This window comes from Myotis nattereri (assembly GCF_964212035.1).
Source record: "Myotis nattereri genome assembly, chromosome: 7".
Taxonomy (NCBI): Eukaryota; Metazoa; Chordata; class Mammalia; order Chiroptera; family Vespertilionidae; genus Myotis; species Myotis nattereri.
Genome location: NC_138082.1, coordinates 43,100,345 through 43,118,900, shown reverse-complemented (window position 1 = coordinate 43,118,900; position 18,556 = coordinate 43,100,345).

Below are 18,556 nucleotides of genomic sequence, written 5' to 3'. Positions count from 1 at the left end.
AGGGTGTACCTGTCCAGAATTAGCCCAGCAGGGAGATAAGAAAGGCCAAAGACAGGAAAAATGGAGGAGAGGGAATGAAATCCCAAGGTAGGAGGGAGGAGGACACAATTGGCTTCCCAAGAGCCAGGCTGTGGGAGCGAAGGGAAGCAGGGTCACAGTGCTTTCAGAGTTCTCATTCAGAAACCGCTGAGATGGCAAATCCAAGGGAGAACCTGGTTTAGAGGGAGAACCTAAGGGTGTGAAGGGGCGGGGACAGGAGAGATGAGTTTATAGTTTGAGGCAGGTTCAACAGGAGATGTCCACAGACTATTTCGTGAATATGTTCGATAAACATGTGGAGCTTAGGTGAGAGCTCTGGGAGAAAACCGGGGCATTTCTGGGACGGGCTGTGCAGGAGATGGCAGCTGAGAAGGGCACTGGATAAGGACTGGGGCTGGACCTCCAATGTTAGGGACAACACAAGGAAGGAGGGCCTGGGCGCAGCCAAAGAAGGAGTGGAGAGGGTGCTGGAGAAGCCACAGGGAGGATGTTTGAAGATGGTGGGAGGGACGTCAATTTTTATTTCTGAGAGAAGTGTAGGAAGCTGAGGGTCTTCCAGAGTGGAAGATGACTAGCAACCCCATCATTTCTGAGTAATAGCAAGATGCTAGGTGGGGCTGGGGGGGGGGGTGTCAGAGAACAGAGGAGGGTATTATAAACTTGTGGGCGTGGAGTGGGAAGGACTAGCTGGGAGTGAGAGTGGAGGATTACAGTTATTGTACAGAGCAGTTATGGGATTCCTGCTTTAGGGTTAAAGTCACACCTCTGCGCCGCACTTTATTTTTCTTACCACGTCCTTGATTGTGACTCGTAAATCTTTAAGCCTGTTCCTTTAACCCTCTTAGACACTCAGTTCAAAAACACATAAACGAATGGAAAGAATTAGCATTTGTCATCTCCGAGAATCCCAGGTGGCTCAAAAAGTCCTGAGTAGCTTCAGTTACATATTGTTGTTTTGAAACCTCTCCTTTCAAAGTGATTGCATCACTGCCTCCTGGAAAGCCGACAGGTACGATACTGCCCGTGCCAAACCCTGCCTTCCTCGCAGCAGGCGGGAGTGACCAGCTGCCTGGAAATGGCAGTGGAGCAGCCGAGGCACCAGAGACCCCGTGCCTTTGAACAGCATCCAGTGCCTCCTTCCCCAAACCGCACCAGCGGCGGCCTGGGCTGAGCAGCAAGAGAGAGACATATGTGAAATCTGATGGCAATCATCTCTGGCTAGACTGTCACTACACATCGCACTGGCACGCCAGGGCCACCGCCAATTAGCTAGGTGAGGCCGGCACGCTGTTTACGGGAACTGTACTAGCAAGGGGGTAGCCTCTCCAATGCAGAAGAGTCATTGCAGAACTGGCCGCCGGAACCCTTCATCCAACAGTGTCAGGACAGAGCTGCTGCGCCCTTACTGCACTCAGACCAGGAACCAGGAATGTCTTTGTGCCGAGAGCCACTTTCAGTCCATGTTCCCATCTTTTGTAAGCTGTCACTTCCAGAGATAGTAGTAGAATACATTGCTTTATAGAATCTGGTATTATTCTAACTGGGTTTGTACTTTTAAATGAACATCTCTTGCTTTTTTTTTTTTTTAGAAGTTCTTGGGCTCTGTCAGGGAATTGGCTAAGTCTAAGAAATGGAGCTAAGCATGGCCTTCTCATTGAGCTAAAAGGATGAAAGGAGCAGACATAAAAAATAGAAGTTTACTCAGCATTAAGGACACAAGCTCTATCTTATCTCATTGATGTTTGATAGATTTGATCTATTGCTCATAAATATAATGTCTTTAAAGATATAGTTCCATTTTTAATTTTTATGCTATAGCACCAGTCTAGTTGGAATTACTTTCAAAATATTTTTCTAAGCTTTTATCAACATGAGGGAAAATTTCCATATAAGTTCTCATTCATCCACTAGTAGGGTTTCTCTGATAACTTCAAGAAATGGTAGGCTATTTTGTAGCTTCCTTTCCTTTTAGAAACAAATGCCTCTAACTCATGACAAATGAATTGACAATGTGTGTGTGTGTGTGTGTGTGTGTGTGTGTGTGTGTGGCGGGGGGGTGAGGGTGTGTGTGATGCTGATCCATCTCTTAGAATTATTATTTGAGTATGACTTCAAAATATTTTTCTATCTTGTGTAAAACTGGAATATTTTGCAGTTAATGAAAATCAGCAATATCATTCTTTGGATTACTTCTCAGAAGCCTGAACCCCTATAAATGGATTAATTTTTTTCATATGGCAAATCTACCACCTACTCTTAACAGTCTCAATTTTAGGTCCAAATAAGACCAGTGTTTTGCTGAATTCCTACTCTTCTTCTATTAGTTGAAACCAGTTTGTTCCTAGACTTTCAGAAAATAGAATTTCAGAATAATTCTAAAAGTCTGAATGTTGTTATATAAGTGGATGGCTTTTCATGGGATCTAAACACTTGAACTTTGATAAATACTTCTATTCATTTTCCAATGAAAACTATGGATTACACATTTTGAAAATATATGCAGAGTTCTTAGCACCACAGCATAAGATGCAATCTATTAGGAATATAAATATTTTCAATAAAGTATATTAATGGATGTGGTATTTAATTTTGGTGCTGTTTAAAATTCATTTATTTACATTTATCATCAAAGCACAATTCAGAATGGTTTTAAGTAAATCTCCATATGTAGAAGAAATTTTAAAAGTGCCTTAGGCACGTTCATTCATTTTGTTTACATCCATCACTTAAAACAAGCAAACTTTTTCTCTTAATGAAAGAGTGTGTGTGTGTGTGTGTGTGTGTGTGTGTTTTAACTTTAAACAAAATTCCCTCTCCAGGTGGAAAGTTGATTACTAATCTTTGGTCTGGAGGTAAATTTTACAGCTGTTTTAAACCCATGAAAGTGGGTCTTATATTAGAAGTGCTGACACAACCTTATCCACAATGTTATCGACATGGACTATACCGCTGTAATAAGCAGTTATTATGTATGTGTAAAAATAATGAGAGGCCATGTCTGAAGAGAGTTAATGTAAAATGCTAAGCAATTATAGTTGGTTACACAGTATAGGTTAATATTCCTTCATATAGCTGCACTTTTTTCTTCTTTTGTCCTCCAGAACTCCTAATGAAAATTTTGAGACCTGACTGTAATGATAAGCAGCCATTCACACGTCCTTTGTGTCAAGGCCGTTGCATTAATGCTTGCCTTCATATAACATTTTGCATAGCCTAAAGCATCTATTAAAATCCTTTGTAAAATTCATGAAACAAAAGTGGTGGGTTGAGTCTAGGGGGAGAGAAAGTAAGCTGCTTATTAGCAAAAAGTCAAAAACACAGGGCCAATTACAGATCTGAGCAAGCAGGGCTAAGGACCAGCGTGGGGAGTAATTCTTTCTTCAGCCCAATGGGCTCAAGTGAGGGGCAGGTTGGGTGAAAATATAGCAACAGTCGGAGCAGTAATTAAAGGGAGATGTTTGCTGTTAGAAACAGCTCTATAACAACGGAAAGCAATGCTCAACTAACACTATTGTCTGGACTCACAAAGATGCTAAATTGGAAGGATTTCGGCTTGCTCCCTAAAGAGGAGGCCGGGGGTAGTGAAGAGGAGCAGGGCTCAGGAGACATGCAAAGAATCTGTTTGGTATTTCAAATGTCATAAATTAGATTTTTTAAAAAGAGAAAGAGAGGGCACCTTCCCACTGACCTAGCAATGTAAAACTGAATAAACCACAATAAGAGTGCCCTTTTTCTGTTATAAACTTGGCATTAAGCCTGTCATGTTCAATGACAGCCTACTAGGCCTCATGCTTTACCCTTTGGAATTTGAAAGATTGGCAGGTGTCATGATTTCCTTAACATAAAAGACCTTGCAGATGATGTTCACCATGCAGATTTATACTTCCGTAACTCCACTTTCTGCGCTGCAGAATCACTGGGTGTGCTTCCCGTGCAGGCTGGTGGTGCGGGGCTGCCCAGAAGAATATCTGGCTCAAGGACAGTGTCCACCGCCAAAGGAGCTTGTGGTGGAGGCCTTCGCTATGATTTGCCTTAGCAGGCTAACCATGCCCGGCTTACAATCATGAGCTGCTTTGTAGAAAGCGGCTCTCTCAGAGCATTGTTCCTTTTCTTTGCAATGCTCAAAGCAACCAGAATGGCTCTCATGGACTTAAGGCTAGGAATAGGATTCCATTTAAACAATAATCCCCTCTCTCTGCAACCACCCACCCCAACCAGATCCTTCCAATAACTCCAAGAGAAAAAAAAAATCGACATAGAAGGGAAACACGAACCTCTATTGTTGGCTGAGTTCCATTTTAACTGGCACCACCTACGGACACCTGTTTACCACTCAGTGTTACTCTAAAACAAGCAAATGTGTCTTTTCAGAAGAAACAGTGGTCAGAATGAGAATCGGACTTTTTTCCCAACTCAAATAAAGAGAACGAGTAGTTGGCTAGGTACTAACCATTTGACAAAATAGTTTCACATGAGAAATTTCATAAATCTGTCCCCATATACTTTAAATGTTTTACTGTAGAAAAAAAAATTTAAATATACAAAAGTAGACAAAGTAATATAATAACTCATGGCCAATCTGGTTTCATCTATATTCCTGCTCACTCCCCACCTTGTACTGTTTTGAAGCCAAAGCTAGGCATCATATTTTTACACTTGTATACATTTCAGGAGGTATCTCTAAAAGATAAAAATGCTGTGGAAATATTTTGAAGTTCAAACCCTTTAAGACTTATGTGGGCATTTATCCCATGATGTGTATTTTTCAAAATAAGACCGTTCGACCACATGTTGAAAAGATAAAGAACAATTTAAGAGCATAGCTAGTCTCTGGTTTGTTTCAAAGGAGTGTTTTTCTCACTTATTTCAGGGATTTAGGAGGTTGACGTTTTCTTCTATGAGCTGTTGTCTTATTATTTGTAAAGGATCACTTTTAGCAGTTAAATATAATTACATATTTCAAGGTATCTGCCTTTGTAGAAATTGGTTCCATAAAAGTTTGACTCCGCAGTATGTATTGTTGGCTGATGCCAACCTCTACATCAAGTAAAGGAAGAAAAGAGATGGCCAGGCAAGCAATGCAAGACCTATGAAACTCCTCATTCCCTCTCACACTGGCCTCCAAACTTTGTTGGACATCTTACTGGGATTACGCTATTCAACAGCCTTTTATGTTGGTAAATGTTGCATTAAAAGGTACAGTTTTTTGTAAGAATGGCAAAAGTTATGTCCTACCACTGTTGTTTCCTTTATTGTCCCAAAAGATAAATCTGCTACTCAGATATAAACCTCGACATACTCCCCACTCATCAGTAGGACTACACAAGCCTTGCAAAGAGAAATACTCAATTTATGAATGAGTCATAAACATACAAGTGAATTGTTAAGTATTTTAAAAAACTTCTACATAGATACCTTTATATTTAAAGAAAACATTTCTTCTCCAGTCCCTTTTCTTTATATTCTCAGTAATTTCCCCCCAAAATACAATTTTAAAATGGCAACATTCGATCTCTGATTTCTTTTAAAAAACCAGAGAGGGTAGACTTGGTTATTTGAATTGGCAAGATTATGTCATTTTAAGGGGATGAAAGATACTGACCTTTTAAAAAGTTCTATTATAATGTTCAAAAGAATATGTGTAACATAAATTTTAGTCATAAATATTAAAATGAACACCCATGAATTTACCACCCAATTAAAAAACTACACTACCATCAAAACCTTTGCAACCTCCTATGTGCCATACCCCACCTCCTGAAATAATTTCTATCCTGAACTTTGTATTTACATCATTTCATAGATTTTTTAAAGTATAATTTTGCTATATATGTATATGTTACCACAACTGTTTAGCTTTGCTTATTTGGGGGCTTTATAAAATGTTATAATATCTTAGGTAATCTTTTGAAACTTTTTTTTTCACTCAACATTTTACCTCTAAGATTCATTTATTATGTGCTTGCTGTATGTATTCATATTCCCCTCCTGCATAATGCTCCATTGTGTGAATATAACACAATTACTTATTCATTCCCCTGGCAGTGGGCACTGAGTGGTTTCAAATGTTTTTGTCTATTGATATTGTTATAATTAATGCTGCTATAAACATTCTTGTCTTTGTCTCCTGGTATACATATACAAGAATTTCTCCTAATATTTTTTCCTTCTAAAAAAATGGCTGTGGGGGAGGGTGTACTACTTCTCTTTCTGCTAGTAAGGCCTTTTTAAGTCCCACTGATTAAACTAATAAATTTCAAGTTTAAACTTATATGGTTCTTAAATTATAGGTTTTATGTAGGTGGGACAATGGGATGATGACTGGACAGCAGGGAATGGATTGAATTACGAAGTCCTTCAGCTGGAAGAATGAACCAAGATAGATATGTCAGAAGTCTCTGAACAAAAGGACCCAAAAACCCACTCAAGGCAACCTTGCTAATAGTGGCTTAGTTCCATTTGCAGAAAGTGTTTGGGTTAATAGGAAGAGAGCATGATAGGAAATGAAGTCATTTCAAGCCAAATGAACATGGGACCTTCATTTAGTCTCTTTTTTCCCCCCCTAAGAAAGCATCATAGTCCAAACAAAACAAAATGAAAAAAACCCACACATGGCTTCTACCTCTGGAATATTAAATGAAAATGCACGTTTGGCAAAATATCTCAGAATTTTTTCAACTATTATCTCCCTATAGTTTCACTAACATGTTAACCTACTTAGAGCAATTAGTGCTTCATTAGTAAAGCTAACTAACTGTTGCCGGGCCCTGTAATGATTTGCCAGGCTTTCCAGATACAAGTGCATAATCAATGTTTTCCAATTACTTCTATAGTGCAACCACTATTTCAAATAAACTAGATAATAATACAAACCCATTACTGGAGCTGAAGTAGCAGAGGCATTTAATTGCAAGGCAGTTCTTCTCAGCTTTAAAAATTTTTCACACTAATGAAGTGTCATACAAAAAAGTTGTATTGATTTTTCCACCACATGGCTTCAACCACAAATATGTAATTATCCCTTTTATATCTAGCTGGGGGATTAAAATAATCTATAGTATATAGCCTTTACTTATCCCTGATGGGTTTAGTAGTACTTTTACCCTTTTCAAAATATGCAGCCCTTTGATGAATGAACTTTAGGCAAAATGTTGCTTTATCTGTTTCAAATCCTTGCTTTTTAAAGTCAGTTTGTGTGCAGGCATTAAAGTCTGAAATCTCAAGCTTCCAAAACCTCTTAAAGAACACATTCTGATACAATTTAATTTACTGAGAGCACCACAGATATTTTTCTCCACTAAAGAAATCAACGTGAGTATTCAGTATTGCACATTAGCAGTACCCACATTTGCATTTCACTATAGTTCCATTTTTATTTCTAGCTAACATTTTATTAACCAAGTTATATTTTTACACAAATAAAGTGACCTTGGCATTAATTGAAGCCAATTCTTTCCCAGGTCTCCAGGAAAAAAAAGTAGGGATAATCCACTGGCATAAAATTTCTTATTTTCTTATTACAGTTTGGTCAATAAAGGAGAAAAATAAAGTATTTTATTTACAAAAAAGGAAAGTCATTATAAGTATAAAATGAAGTTTGCAGAGATCAAAAATTAATGCTGGGAGCAAAAGGCTTTTTAAAAATTAGCCTGTCTTTCTTGATCTTTTTACACATAAATTGGTTCCTTTCAACATTTTTGCTGAGAATTCTTTTGGTTATACGTTAACATTATTTCAATTATGATCGCTGTAAAAATATATTCAAAAGGGTAAAAATACAGTTTAAATATCTAGAAGACCTTGTTCCTAACACTCATATGTCAAAAACTGTATCTCCTATAGTTTCAGTAACATGTTAACCCATTTACCACCCTGAGTTTTCCCAGATGCAAGGTTTTTCGCGATTTCCTGCCTTTCTGTGTTTTGTGGTTTAAGGAAATATTCACAGTCAAATTAATACACTATATTTCAGAGCCTAAAAATTCTGTCAAGGTGACTGCGGATATTAAAAAATGTTATAAGTCAACACTGGAAAATCTTGATGCAAAAATGTAGTGGCCTAGAGATATAAACTTAATTTTTTGTGTGACATTTTAAAACTAGGTATTTTTAAGTATTAACTTATTTTTTTCCAAACAGAGCATTTATGGACAAAGAATTTAAAAAAAGAACTGTTTCATAACAAGAAGAGCAGGCTAAAAATAAAAACATCAAAAGTTACTATGTAACTTTAATGTTTTCAAAAATATCTTTTTATAAAAATACTTTTAAATCTATCATTTTATGTATTATGCTATACTACCAAATGCGACAGAAGCAAAATTTAAAACAAATGTATTTTTAAATTAAATAAAACCAATGAACTTAAAGGCTAGTTATGTACAATATTTGGATCTGACATCCATGCACAATATCCTTCATGGTAGAGATATTTGCAGATAAATAATAAAAGGTAAATAAAAAATTGATAAAGTAGGGCAGCTTGGATCTGAAAGAAAGCTGCAGTTTATTTTTAAATTAATTCACATACAAAATGTCTTAATATTGATTTCTTTAAAAAAGATGCCCTTGAGATTTATTTCACATGATTCTTCCTACACATAGGATTAGTTTCTCTGGCCTCTGTGGTTTGCTTTTCTTATATTTTAAAAAATTGATCTAATTGTGTTCAGGGATCCAGAGAAGCAGTGGTCCTGCCCATGCTAAAACTGGCTAGGGGTTGAAATCCTCCTAATGTAATAGACATTATTAGTTTCAACTCTTGTTTCCACATGCTATATACAGTATACGAGCTGCCTTATGTAGTGGTAAAGTACAAGTAAGAAATATGACTGTATTAAAAACAGATTATCATCAAGAATTGTGAGAAAGATAAAAAGTGAAATTTCTGTCAAGAGGGAAGAATAAGATGAGCTTCACACTGTGGATTTCAACTCTCAAGTCCGCATGTGACTGGTAGTGGTGTATATTTCCAAGACACTAAACGCCATTATTTTGACTGTTGACATGAAGCGATCAGAGTCATATTTATTGATGAAACTCTCAGCTCCCACCCAGATGCACTGAGTGTGCATCATACAGTTGTCAGCAGAGCCGGGGGCACCACAACGGTGAGCACTTGTGACATTTCCCTTTCATAATTTATGAAAACAGAAGATCTTGAAGTTTGTAGGACACCAGAGTAATTTTAAAACAGTCTCCAGAAAGGCTATAGTGTGGTCTGTAAAATAAGTACTTTTCTGGCTTATGGTTTTTAAAAGAATCAATTGCAAACCAAATTAGAACCATAAACATGGCAGTTATTTCAAGGATTTTAATCCTGACGTGAGGGTTGTAAGTACAACCAGCTATTTGGGAGGTAATTACCATAATACTAGAACAGGATGTGTGATGGTCTCACCCACACGTGATTTCACAGGTGTTTTTATTAGTTAAAGGCGCCCAAAAGCCACAATGATTTCACTTCCTTAAGGTAATATTTTGCATCTTTGCTATTGTTTGGTAGCTAGAAGGTACAGTATTATTTAAAACTAAAAACACTGAGCAAAGAACAAAAGTATTTGCGTCTCCAGTGTCAACTATTAGATTTGATTGAACCAGTAAGTCAGTAATGACCTTAAACTGTAATTTAGGGGGAATATTTCTCAATAAGAATTACTTCTGGATGAAGAGTAGCGAATTGTACAACATTTTGGGATTTTTCATGTATATGTAAAAAGGTAGAATAAATAGGATATGTGACATGTGTGAATACATACATTTTGGAATTGAGTGATCTTTGTATTCACATTGTTTAATTGTGAACTTAACCAAGAAAAATATCTTACAGGGATTCTAATCAATTGCTTGGATATATTTGTTTCTCTTTGTTTTGTGGTGGGGAGATGGAGGAGGAAGGGAATAATGAAGGGGGAGAAAGCATCACTGGACAAACCCCATGATTAGACATAAATGAGAAAGGAGTATGATTTTCATGTCCTCATTCAATTTTGTCCAGGATACTAATGGACCTACCTATGACACAGAATGTGGATTGTAATTATACAATGACAAAATCACATCAAATAGGAATATACTATTCACATAAAACCATTTCAATATTAAAATTGATTTTATCTTAATATCTCTTTGTCATCTATTCCAAATAAGAAGAGATTTATGTTTCGACTTTACGCACAAGGAAGCTACGGTACACATGCAGTAAACACTTCTGAAACTAATTTGCAAACAGAAGAATTTCTAGAAATGACTTTGAAGTAATTAAGGACATGTGTATTTATATATTTTAGACCAGGATGCCTTCCCCAGGAAAGGCCTCAAGCCCTATGAAAGGGGAGAGGCAAGGAGAAAATATTATCTTGCACTGCATATGTGGAAACTGGCACTGGGATCTCAACTTGATGGAAGCAGGTCTTCCCAGTAGCTGACAGGTAACCCAGAAAAGAGTGGGTGACCCTCCCAGGGTGCAAGATCAGAAAGAATGCCCAGAACACCTCTCCTTTCTCTACTAGCATCCCAGATAGGATGGCCCATACTACAAGCTCCAAACTACAGTTTTTACCTCATCCCCTCAACACTCACCTGGATGAAGGTACAGCAACAGAGAAGTGCCTTTTGGATCCAAGTGTGAGCAACTCTGGTCCTCACACCTGAGACACAACTCCATCAGGGGCCACCGATCCCTATATGACTCCTCCCAAACTCCTGCTGCAATTCAGTATTTAAGGGGGATTGACTACCTATTGCAGATAAAACTGAGAGTGAGAACATTTACTAGTAAAGCAGGGACGTGTCTGACCTGAGGACATGGACCTCCAGAGTTGGTCTCTTATTCACCCACATCCATAGCTTACATCAGCTTCTTTACCTGCAGAAATGAGCCTCAGACAATGCTTTGTAAAGCACTGACCACAGTAGCTGGCATGCAGAAAGCCCTCAGTGAGTGGTAGCTACTAGTATCCTTGTTCAGTGCACAAACTATTAACTCCCCTGGGAGTGTGTGTGTGTGTGTGTGTGTGTGTGTGTGTGCGCGCGCGCGCATGCCTGTCATACTTTCTCCTGGATCTACAGTCTGTGTATCTATTATCCAAAAGAGAGAACTGGGTTTAAAAGTGGGGAGAGAGAGAGAGAGAGAGAGAGAGAGAGAGAGAGAGAGAGAGAGAGAAGGGACGGAGGATGGGAGGTAAGAAATAAAGGGGGGAATGGCCCTCCTCCATGAAGCGGGCATCCTGGCAACCCTGCCCCTCCACACCCTCCGACCGTGGCACCGTGCTGATAGGTTGGTGAGATCCATCCAGTTACTGTCAGTTCGTTTTCCAGGCCCCCTCCCTCCCCCTTATTTGTACCTCACAGCGAAGAAGCCAGAGGAGCATTGCAGCACGGGGTTTGAAATGAAGCCTGTCAGACAGCATCAGAGCTGAAAATTACAGCTGATTAAAAGGAATAAAAAAAGCTCCAGGATCATTTGGTATTCTCAAAATTGACAAGCTAAGGTGCTACCCCTTTAAATATCTGCTGGGTCTCCCAGCTCGGAGATGGAGCTTTTCCTGGAACCCTGTTTATAACCCTGAGAAACAGAAAGGGGTGAACTCCCACCTTTTATGAAGCTTTAAAAGCTTTGTTTTCCCCCTCTCCGGTGTTTTCTAATCTTAAACACAAAAGCACCAGGAAGCTTGCGCGTGAGCATAAACAGCACATTTTTTCCTAACAAAAGTCAAGCTCCCACAAAGCCTGGGGAGCGGGTGGCTGGCGAGCAGGAACGTTTCCAGGGGGTTATGGACAGCTTCAAAGGCCGGTTGCCTTCCCGAGGGGAGAGGAAACCGCTCCTCCGCAGCGATAATAAAACGCGGGCGCGGAGGACGGGCGCACTGACTAACGCCCCGCACAGCCGCCTGCGCGGCCACTAAACCCGGACGGTGCAGGCTCAGCCACCGCACAGGACGGCCGTGTTAGGCCTCCAATCTTCCCACCCCTGACTGTGTTCCTGTTCGCTGTGCTTTATGGGCGCGCGTTTCTGCTTTTTAATGGATGCTGAAACAATTGTAACTGTTCAAGGTCGATGCAGAAAGGCTTGCACACAAACGGAAACTGCGCACGTTGCCACAGGGGTGGGTGACGCCTAGCAGGGGGCGCGCACATCGCAAGCATGCGTGTCGGTGCCATGTCAGGAGGCATGGACCGAATGGCTGCCTAGAAGAGATGGGCCAGCGAATGTGGAAGGTGTCATAAGATCAACTTGCCTGCCAGGCCAGAGTGGTGAGGGAGGTGCCCCGGGCCTCGCCTGGAGATGGGGAGTGAGGGTGGGGGACTTGACTCCTACACTGGCCCTTTCTACCTGGGAATTCCCACCCACCCCACTTCATCACAAGTTACCCTACTCTTTCCTCTCCCTCCGCACATGGTATTTGTCTTGTCCTCTGGGGCCTGCCAGAGCCCAGAGTTGCTACTTAGCTCAAAGACGTGGAACTTGACTTAATAATCTACTCTGAGTCTCCTAGAGTCCGGTACATGCTTGGTAATGAGCAGATTTATCATTAAAAGATGAGGACCTTCACTGCAATTTTTTCTTCAACATCAGACAGCTCAAAAGGCTATCTCTGGTTAACCCTCGACCCATCTTCCAGAATGTAGGACCTCAGCTGTCGCAGGGTAAGTCTCCCAGAGGAAATCAACCAGTCCAGTGAGTGAACTGACTGGGCTGTTTGGAACCAGAAGAAGACAATGGGTCGAGTAGGAGAAGGAAGAGCAGCCCTGTTTAATATGACAGCCCTGTTGCTTTACAGAAGACAGAATGAAGTACTACGGCTGACAATGCTTTGGAAAATGCCAAATGCCATACAAATGTATGGCATAATTTCTATTATGCAGCAGAAACGCTTCATAAAATTTTTCTCCTGGTGTCTGAATCTCATAGCTTCAGGCATTGTTATCTTTAAAACCTGATATTCCAACCAAATAAATACATGAACATTTAACAATCTTCTTGGTGTCTCTACACATTGTTTTTCATCCACAGATTTCTTTCTAAAAACTCGCATAGCCTCTGGCTATCCTCCTTCTAGGATTAGTCATGAACTTCAAGGCAATGTCTACACCATGTCAACTGTTTATTTGAAAAGCAAGAAGTAAAGATTTTTGTCAATGTCACTGGAGACAATGAGCTTGACTGATTATGGCTACTAAAGTAATCAATTCAGTGAATGAACTGGTCCAAAGACTGGTCCTTTGATTGAAAATAGAAATGTGTGACCGCTGAGAGGTAGCCTGAGATTACAGAAATGCTCATGCCCTCAAGAGGACTCTAGTCTAGTTGCAAAGAGGGACAAAGGGGAAATTCAACATCTCTTTTAGGTGTACAAGATGGGCCTTCTGCTGGCTTGCTTTTTTGTTTTTTGGGGGGGGGGGGGAGTTGCTTTTTGTTTTTACTACAAACCACCTTCAGAAGGACATATTTGTTTCAGTGCTTATGATAATTATTGGTGGTATACCTAAATCCTCGAACTTTTACTTGTTGCACTGGAAGATACATTGGGATTGAGGACAATAATTTATGCCCAGCTTTCTTCCTCTTTTGACTTTAGTTTTGATATCACATCATGATTCAAAGCTTGGTGCACCATAAATTTTCTCCAAATGTGTAGTAATTCCTAGGTGCAGTCCAAAGTTATGATTCATTTATACTGGAGTGACAGCATAATACCTAGGTGTCAGAATCCATTAAAACTGTTCAATGTCTTCTGTTTATTTTTAGAACCAATTGAGACTTAACTGATGGTGAAAAATATACAGTCAAGTGTGTTTACTTCACCTTTACAAAGAATCCGTTATAGTCCCAATTAATTTGTTATTCCTGTCACAACAGGTACTGGATACTTCAAAACTGTCATTACTGTTTCTGCCTTTCTTTCGAAGGCTTCTGTTTACTTTTAACCCATTCAGAGGTATCTCCCTATTGTAGGCTAAACATTTCTGAGAGAGAGAGAAAGATAGAAGTATATAACCTGGTACAGATTCTGTACTAGAGATTTTTTTTTTTTTTACTGTCAAAATGAGGCATTCTCCTTTATACTAACTTCAAGGATTCTCTCTCATATATGGAGACCCTGGTATGCTAGGCCCGATAGAAAAATATGAAATTTGAAATGTTCTAAATGTGATAGTCATTGCCATTGAGGTATTTTTTCTGCTAAGTATTGTCATTTATTATTGACCAGAGGCCTGATGCAGGAAAATTAGTGCAAGAGTAGGCCTTCCTTCCCCCAGCTGCTGGCACCAGCTTCCCTCCGGCACCCGCGACCTGGCTGGCTCCCCTCTGGCCCTGGCTTCATCAGGAAGGACATCCAAAATGACGTCTGGAAGACGTCCGGTCTAATTAGCATATTAGCTTTTTATTATTATAGATGTCTGTACACTTCATATATAAAGGTTCTAGTGGAAAAGCCTGCAGTGCATGGAGAGGAGTGACGTTCGCTCCTTCAGGAAAAAATCAAGCCCTGTTCGCTATTCTTCGAAGGAATTAATTCACATTTGTAAGCAATTACTTTTGTAATCTGAAAATAAAAAGCATACAAAATGTTTCACAATAAGCATGAAAATTATCAGAAGTAGTATGTACAAGGCAATTTTCATCACAAAAATTCCCATGTGTATTCAAGCCAAACACGACAAAACAAAAGCCCTCTAGACACAGGTGTGTGAGACAACCACCTATCTCTCCCCTGTTACTGCTCCAGGAAGTTGATAGCATACTGTTATTACCAAACTGTGATGGCCAGAATTTGCTATGATCACTCCTTGGCATGGAGTGCACCTGATGGTAAAGGATGCTGTGAGGCTCATGAGAAGGTGTCAGGAATGAGACTGAGTCACCTATTTAGGCAAGTCACTGTGCACCTCAAGTTCAGTTGACAACTTAAGAAAATACATTTTTATTTATCTCAGAGAGGAAGGGAGAAGGAGAGGAAGCTAGAAACATCAATGATGAGAGAGAATCATTGGTCGGCTGCCTCCTGCAGGCCCCACACTGGGGATCAAGCTTGCAACGCAGGCATGTGCCATGACTGGGAATCAAACCATGACCTTGTAGTTCATAGGTTGACACTCAACCATTGAGCCACACAACTTGTTCATTAATGTGAATTTGCTTATAACCCACTTCTTTTCTCAAAGGATTGTAGATAACATGTCATAAGCTTAAAAAATTTTAAGGAACTAAAGGAAAGGGGGGACACTGGGGTGGCAGACACCAGAGTTAACTCTAACATTTGTTACAGTTGAATGCAAAATTTGGTTCAAAAAAGAGAGTTTATTTACCTTTTAAGAAAGGATATGTCATAGTAACTCTTCCAGGGAACCAAAATACTTTGAAGTAAAGTTCTGAAGCTACTAGTACTCCCTACATAAGGAAATCTGTAGGGCTGCTTTTCACTGACATGTGATAAGAAATCTGTCCTCTGTAAAGTTTCTTTTAAAAATTTGGAATTTTTATCTCAACCAAACTAAGGAATTATGAGAACCATTAACTCCAAATCTAGAAAAGTAGAGGAGAGCATGTCCTTGGAAGCAGCTGAAGAAATATGGGAGGTGAGGAACGGGGAAGCTGGTGAAGATAGAGTCAGGGTGTTGATAGGATTGGGGAGGACTATGGTTGTTGATCTCTCCCCACCTGGCTTATTCCTTGGAACAGCAATGGAATTTAGAAGAGTCTGAAAAAAATACATAAATGAGTCTCAAGTATAATAGTATGGAAACTATTCAATAATACAGCAATTATGGTCAATTCACATTGGCAATTGAAAAGCTCTACACGTGAACGGCAATCTGACACTCTAATTTCTGATGATGAAAAATATCTAGAGTATCATAAACTAGTAGGAAAAAATTCCTTAATGTTTTCCAAAAGTTATATTTACATATAATCAGATGATGGGGAACAAGTTCGGTTTTTATTTTCTGGTATGACTACCAGTGGATTTACTTCCTAAATGTAAAATCATAAATACCAAGACTCCAGCTTCTCCAGCTTCTCCATCTTTACTCTTGGCTCTTGGGTTCAGGCTCCTAAAATCTCTGGCAAAATCTATAGCCATGGTCCCCTGTCTGCAGTCTGCTGGTTCAACTCTTTGGCTTCCCTGTTATTATCCTTCGGAAGCAGCAGCGGCTTCTTTCAGGAAGGTAGAGAAAGCTCCGCACACTTTGGGATTTGGCCCTTTCCCAAATAAGACTTTCAATGCTATCTTGCCATTCACGGCTCCCCAAACTGCCCCCTTCAGCCCAGCCATTCTGGACCACATGGAGGATGGCCTCTAGTATCACCCACCATTCCTCCTTGCACATGCCCAGAAAGGCCTTCCTGCAGGGCCACTGGGCAACTGGCATCCATTCTTTAAGACTTCAGCTGATCACCACCTCTTCTCTGATGGCCTCTGTGATCTGTAATTCCTTCCATCTCTTTCTGAGCTCCTAAATACAACTTTTTATAGCACTCATTACTTTGTACTGTAATTTATAAATATGCCTGGCTCTCCTACTTAAACTCTTTGAAAACAGAGAAAGGTCTGAGTGCCTGAAATAAGTGTAGGTTCTCAAAAATGCTGGTTTAATATACAAATGAAGTAGAATTAACCTAAGGGTATTATAAACAAACTAGGGGCCCGGTGAATCAAATTCATGCACAAGTGTGGTCCCTAGGCCTGGCCAGCGATCAAAGCGCGAGCATCTGGTGTGGAAGGGCAGGTCCCAGTTGACCTCTGGGTCCTGGGCAGCACCTGAACACCTGGGCCCTCGAGGCCCCCACATACCCCCCTTCCCCTTAGTCACAGTACCCAAGTCCCCATGTGGAGATGCAGTGAACACGGCCGGGTGCTGCGGGCCGGGGAACAGCATGGGCCTCTGGGCCACCCAGCAGTGCCACACGGAAGCCAGGCGGGCAGTGCACTCTCTCCCGGCCGGTCTCACAAAGTGGCTCCTGCATGAACCCATGGGGAGCCTGACCAGCCCATGCGGTCCCGGCTGCTGCTGCCCGGCTTACCTGGAAGAGGCCGCGTGGGTGCGGGGTGGGCTCCTTGTGGGCACCCGGCACCTTCCCCAGTGCGAGAGCCCTGGCATTCTGGGGATAGGTAGCAGGGGGAGTGAGAGTGAGCTCGGTGAACGCCCCACCTTCTCACCACATGTCCATCCCTGTCATCCCCGTCCCCAGGTAGCCTGCGAGAGGTCGCAGCATGCTGCCCACGCCCACCATGTTCTTCCCCGCCCCCTGGTGGTCAGTGCATGTCATAGAGAGTGGTTGAACTGGTCTCCTGGTCAAATGACTGCCCAAGGAGACAATTTGCGTATTAGGCTTTTATTATATAGGATGTGAGATTGTACATTTGAATTCAGCTTCTTGTTCAGTGTGAAGAGAAGGGATATAAGTACCAAATATTTCCAATATAGCTCTCCTAATCATGGGTGTCAGAGCTCATTAGCTGTTTATAGTTCCCAAGGAACCTGACATAAACAAGAGGACTAATTATAAAAGGATCAGGGAAAGTAATACCAGTGCTTCTGTCTGTCATTTCTTGGTATACCTGATATTTCAGAGATTACTTACAGCTATGAGACCTTGGGTAGGTTGCTAACTTCTCTGAGCCTGTTTCCTCTCCTGTAAAATAGAGATAATGAAAGTATCTTCCTCACAGATAGTGAGGATTAAAGTATATAATATGTACAAAGTTCTTCAAACAATGCTGGCACATGCTAAGTTTTATGGACTAAATTGTATGCCCCCAAACATACATATTAAAGCCATAATCCCCAATGTGACTGCATTGGGAGTGGGCCTATAAGGAAGCAAAGTTATGAGGTCATGAGGGGGAGCCCTGACCCAATGGAATTAGTGACCTTATAAGAAAAGGCACCAAAAATTTTCTCTCTCTTAATATCTCTCTCTCTCTCTCTCTCTCTCTCTCTCTCTCTCTCTCTCTCTCTCTTTCCTGCCCCTGCCACCTCCCATATGAGAACAAAAGGAGAAGGCAGCCATCTACAAGCCAGGAAGACAGTTCATACCAGAAACCAAATGGGGTGGCACCTGATCTTGGACTTCACAGCCTCCAGGACAGTGAACAATAGATGTCTGTTGTAAGGTATCTAATATGTGGTATTTTGTTATAGCAGCCTGAGTAGACTAAGTCAATAAGCACTTGGTAAATATTGGCCACGATTGTTATTATTATTATTTGATATCATATGTGTCCCACCAAAAGTTAAAGTTTCTTAAGCTCTTCTAAGGATCTCTGGGCTGTTTTCCCTTTGCTGGGCAAACTACCAAAGCCAAAAACGTCCACCTGACCTTTTTACTGCTATGGTTTAAAAGCAAAATTTAATGTTGGACTTCTAACAGTAGAAATGACTATACATAAAGAAATCAGTGCCGTGCCCATTTATTCAGGCTTCCACCTTGATACCATCAGGCAGATGATGAAGGTCTGGGTTTCCTGGGCAGAGCAGAATGCCCCAGCTGGCACAGACTATGCTTTCA